General features: G+C 42.8%; 1 long non-coding RNA gene across 1 annotated transcript in view; it reads right to left on the bottom strand.

The window, feature by feature from the left end:
- Positions 1-296: 296 nt before the first annotated feature.
- LOC137546974 (uncharacterized) overlaps positions 297-5955 on the bottom strand; it is a 429594-nt gene continuing 423935 nt past the window's right edge. The window contains exon 4 of the long non-coding RNA XR_011026417.1: positions 297-452. This is a non-coding gene — a long non-coding RNA (uncharacterized lncRNA). The remainder of the gene's footprint in view (positions 453-5955) is intronic.

The following is a 5955-nucleotide window of genomic DNA, read 5'->3' on the forward strand; positions in this document are numbered from 1 at the left end:
CAAGAGAGAGATAAGTTGATTTATTACAGAGATGGTGATAGTAGAACGTGCTGCAGTAAGCCAGAACACATTAGAATAGCTTTTGGAACTTGTAGGATGATAAAAAACAGGATGTAATTTTTGTTACGGAGTCTCTTTAAGTTTAAACACATAATTATGCTTAGTTGGTTGTTCACTTAACAGTATTGTGCAGATATTATAGTTCAAAAAATTTTTGAGTTAAAAATAACAACATTCACACACAAACTGTTTATAATAATAATTTTATACCTTTTTTTTTCAAATTTTTTCTGATTCCGAAGTATTGCTTTTCGCATGACGTTCTCCCATCGACAGAAGTCGACAGTGCATAGTTTCTCTCTGGATATCTTCTCCTTGACCGCCCTTTGACAATCCTGAAACCGTCGTTTACAGTTGTACGGTGTTCTTTGTATATTTGAAATGGACGATACCTACAAGATAAAAAAATTAAATTAGTTATACACAAATATATATATATATATATATATATATATATATATATATATATATATATATACATATACACATACATACATACATACATATATACATATATATATATACACATATATATTTATATATATACACATAGATATATACACATATAGATATATAGATATAGATAGATAGATAGATATACACACACACACACACATATATATATATATGTGTTTTACACACATATATATATATATATATATATAGATAGATCTAAATAGATATATATATATATATATATATATATATATATATATATATATATATATATAGATATACAGATAAAGAGAAACAGACAGAGAGAGAGAGAGAGATAAATAGAGAGAGAAAGAAAAATAGAGAGAGAGTAAGAGAGAGAGAGAAAGATAGAGAGAGAGACAGAGAGAGAGAGACAGAGAGAGACAGAGAGAGAGAAAGAGACAGAGAGAAAGAGAGAGAAATAGAGAGAGAGAGAGAGAGAGAAAAAGAGAGAGAGAGAAAGAGAGAGAGAGAGAGAAAGAGAAAGAGAGAGAAAGCGAGAGAGAGAGAAAGAGAGAGAGAGAGAAAGCGAGAGAGAGAGAAAGAGAGAGAGAGAGAGATAGAGAAAGAGAGAGAGAGAAAGAGAGATAGAGATAGATAGAGAGAGAGAGAGAGAGAGAGAGAGAGAGAGAAAGAGAAAGAGAGAGATAGAGAAAGAGAGAGAGAGATAGAGAGAGAGCAGCAAGCAGCCAGAGACAATGGCAGCACTGAACATGAGCTCCTGAAACTTTACCAATTTTACCTTGTAATGGGCAACTGAATGGACACAAAGGACACAGCCAAGACCAAGACATAACATGGAAACCAGAGGAGCCTATGGAAGTCTAAAGAATAAAAAGACTGAAGATTAAAAAGCAAATGCTCTGAATGGAGAAGATAACCACCTATAAAAGGATAAACAAGCTGTGTCACTCAGAGGAAAAGCAACAAGCAGCAGCAGCCAGCTCCAGCCAACCAACAGATCCTAACACCAGCAGAGAGTAACCCCAGAACTGACCAAACCTGCAGAAAACAAGGTAAGGGCATTTCTGCTGAATATTACTTATAGAAATAGGAAAAAGTTTATCAAGGGATTCACAATGGAAACCATATTAGAGCCAGCAGATCAAAAGGCAAGCCAGGATGCAGATAAGCCCAGCACATCTAGCAGCAGGAGGTCTGGCACTCGGGAGATTGTTTACTCTCCTGGCAATAAAAGCAATGATGCAAAGAAAGAAGAAAGACTGAAGCTAACTTAAAGCATGCCAGAGACTCTGTTTGCTGACTATTCCTCTAACCCTAGAGTAAGAACAAACCTGATATTTTTTACACATGACACCCAAGCTTGGCATACTGCCATCTGTGAAAAATTTGAAAAAAGCATTAAAAAAAATGGCATCACGAATGGGAGACAAATCAGAATAAAAGACAAGGAGGACCCAGAGGTTACTACACTTACAGTAACTGTATACCACAATGGCAGTGTCTTGATCCAGGGGGCAGAACTTTATTTAAATATATTTGAAAAGAGTTATCCTGATATTGAAAGACTTGCAATTAACTTTAAAGAAAACCAGACAAACTCTGTCAACACAAACAATGGTCATAAATCATCTGCAAGGACTGTTCCCAGAGAGAAGGCTGAAGACCAATCTCCAAAACAACAGCCCCTCTCCAGAGACCAGACACCAGGCTTCTCACACCCCTCTCTGGAGACTCTCAGAGAAAGTCTGTCCCAATTAGAAAGGGACTTCACCCTTTTCAGGGAAGAAAGGAAAAGCAGCCAAGGTGTGAAAAATGCAAATGATCAACTGAGAGAAGAAATAGCCAGGATGAAAGCTGAGCACACTGCAGCCTTGAATGATATGAACATTTCCCTACAAAAACTACAGGAGGAAAGCTCACAACTTAAAGAGGAGATCAGGAAATTAAAAATATTAAAACAGCCACAAAAGTTAGAGGAGACAACAAAAAGCACAAAGGCCCCCACAAAACCTATGCCGACCAAAGACAGTGCTCCGCACAACACACAGGATACAATAATCACCCAAGAGACCAGTGACAATCACAGCCATCCAGCCCCCTCTCCAAATACTGCCAACACAGCCTCATCCAACAACCCACAGCCCAAGCCTCAACACCAAGCAAATCGCTCCTATAAACATCGCAGTCCTGACATTGTGCTGGTTATAGACTCTAATGGAAAATACCTGGACATAAGAAGACTCTTTCCAGGGATGCATGCCATCAAAATCATCACTTCAACTATTGAACAAGTAACACAGGTCATTAATGAGCCTTATTTCACCGACCCAAAACATCTCATCCTGCACACCGGCACCAATGACATTATACAAGAAAACACCACAAACCAAGAAACCATCGCATACAAACTGTCACAACTGGTTAAAAGGGCACAGCAGAAATTCCCCAGCACAAAGATTATCCTCTCTTCCCTGCTCCCAAGAAAAGACATTCCTCACCAGACAATTACACAGATCAATGCAGAGCTGGCCTCCAGTCTCAGATCCTCACCAGACATACAACTGGCACAGCACACCACAATCACAACCGACCATCTGTACAACAACAAGCACCTTGACAAACAAGGAGTCAGCCGCCTAGCAAAGGAACTAAAGGACATGGTGCTAAGTAGACCCCAGAGACTCCAAGAAAGCCCCAACTCAACAATCAGACAGCAAACCACAATGTCCCAACACCAGAGAGAGAGCCCACAAGCATGGCAAACATGTAGGAAACCGCCTGCCCCACAATGGCAACACAAAGCAACAGAGGGTAGCATCATGGCGGAAATCAGAACTTTGCTTATCAATATACAAAGCAGATTGAGGTGACACCCACAACAGTGTCCACCCTCCCCTTGAAAATACTGAGTCCTATGAAAATTTCTGCTCATTACAAGGTAAACCGAATCAAAATGACATCCCTTATCATCAGTAGCTGGAACATCCAAGGGCTGAACGCCTCAGCTTTTGGATCCAAAACAAATGATCCAGACTTTAAAAAGAGACTTGAAAACATTGATATCCAAATCCTCCTGGAGACATGGACCCGGGCAGAGGATGAATCTTTCGTACCCATGGGGTACCGGGAATTCTCCATATCTGCCCAGAAAAACAGGAACATTAAACAGGGCCGCCGTTCAGGAGGCATACTAATCTGGTATAAGGAGGAGCTCACAGAGCACATCAAAGCAATCAAACGAGGAGACAGCCACATCTGGATCAAAATAAACAGCTCCATCCTCACCTCTCAGTCTGACATGTACCTGTGTGCAGCATACATCCCCCCAACAGAGTCCCCTTACTACAAACCTGACATCTATGAGGTCCTACAAAGAGAAGCCAGCCACTTCCAGTCTCAGGGCAGAGTGCTCATCTATGGAGACCTCAACGCTAGAACAGGCACAGAGAAGGACTATCTGACCTCTGAGGGAAACACATACATACTTGGAGGAGAGAGCTACTACCAGGAACCAATGCAGACAGCAAGAAACAGCTATGACAAGACAGTAAACAAAAGTGGGAAAGCCCTGTTGAACCTGTGCCGGAGCCTCGGACTATACATAATGAATGGGCGAACCAGGGGTGACTCTCTTGGGAGATTTACTATGAACTCACATGTAGGCAGCAGTGTGGTAGATTATGCTGTCACAGACACAGACCCCATAAACATCAATGCCCTCATAGTCACCCCTGAAACACACCTGTCAGACCACAACCAAATCCTGCTGTACCTGAAATCCACCGATAAACCAACCACACAGCAACCTCACCAGAACGGTCTCTACAAGCTGCCACCATCCTTCAAATGGCCCAAAGAGTCTGCCATCAAATTCACCAACATGACCAAAACTGCCAAAATCCAAGAACTGCTGACAAACTTTCATACCAACCTATATGAACCAAACAAACAAGGTGTCAACCATGCAGTGAAGGACTTCAGCAACATCTTATATAACATGGCAGTACTCGCCGGCCTCAAGCAGACCAACTTTAAGAGATCCACAAATAAACAGTCCCAAAAATGGTTTGACAGTGAGTGCAAGGCTCTACGTAATTCGCTAAGGGCAGCCTCTAACCAAAAGCACAGAGACCCCAACAACCAGGACCTAAGGGAAGCCCATGACCACCTACAGAGACAATACAAAGACACCCTCAGGCGGAAAAAACAGAGCCACATCTCCCACAAACTCCAACAGCTGGAGGACTCCCTCCAAGACAACTCATTCTGGGAGACCTGGAACTACATTGGGACAAAGCCCAAGAAAAGCCCTCTACACATCCAAAATGGCCACATCTGGCTCCACTACTTCAGGGACCTCTACAAAGACATCCCAGAAAATGCCCAAACCCCGGAACAGAATCAAATAGCCGCAAAGCTGAAGTACATGGAGGAGACAATCAAGGACTTTCAAAACCCCCTGGATACACCAATCACGATGGAGGAAATAAGAGAAAGAACAAAGCTGATAAAATGTAAGAAGGCTAGCGGTACCGATGGCATCCTGCCAGAGATGATCAAATACAGCCCCCCGGACATACATGAGGCACTCGCAAGACTTTTCAACCTTATCCTGAGTGTGGGCTCCTTTCCTCAGGCCTGGAGTGAAGGCCTCATAACACCCATCTACAAGAATGGGGACAGATATGATCCAGCAAACTACAGAGGAATCTGTGTCAGCAGTACACTGGGGAAACTGTTTAACAGCATCATCAATAAAAGGATCCTCTCCTTCCTCACACAGCAGGACGTACTCAGCAAAAGCCAAGCTGGGTTCATGCCAAACCACCGCACAACCGACCACATCTACACACTGCACAGCCTTATTAAGACCCATGTCCACAGCTCACGCGGCAAAATACACACTTGCTTTGTGGATTTTAAGAAGGCGTTTGACTCGGTGTGGCACCCAGGCCTTTTCCTAAAACTCCTAGAGAGCGGAATAGGAGGTAGAATCTATGATGTCATCAAGAGTTCATATACTGGGAACCAATGCAGTGTGAAAGTGGACGGGAAGAGAAGCGCGTTCTTCAAGCAGGGTCGAGGAGTCAGGCAGGGCTGCAGTTTGAGCCCAACGCTCTTTAACATATTTATTAACCAACTGGCTGTAGCCCTGGAATCCTCCCCAGCACCAGGCCTCCTCTTGCATGACCACGAGGTGAAGTTCCTGCTGTATGCAGATGATCTCCTGCTGCTCTCCCCAACAGAAAGGGGCCTACAGGACAGCCTGGCAGTACTGGAGAGTTTCTGCACCACATGGGCACTGCCCATCAACCCAAAGAAGACAAAAGTGATGGTGTTCCAGAGAAAAAATCTAAAAATGCCCACCTCCTCATTTATATTAAATGGCTGCCCACTGGAGACCACAAACAGTTACACCTACCTGGGGCTGGAAATTAACCAAACTGGGAGCTT

This window comes from Hyperolius riggenbachi, chromosome 2 (assembly GCF_040937935.1).
Source record: "Hyperolius riggenbachi isolate aHypRig1 chromosome 2, aHypRig1.pri, whole genome shotgun sequence".
Classification (NCBI taxonomy): Eukaryota; Metazoa; Chordata; class Amphibia; order Anura; family Hyperoliidae; genus Hyperolius; species Hyperolius riggenbachi.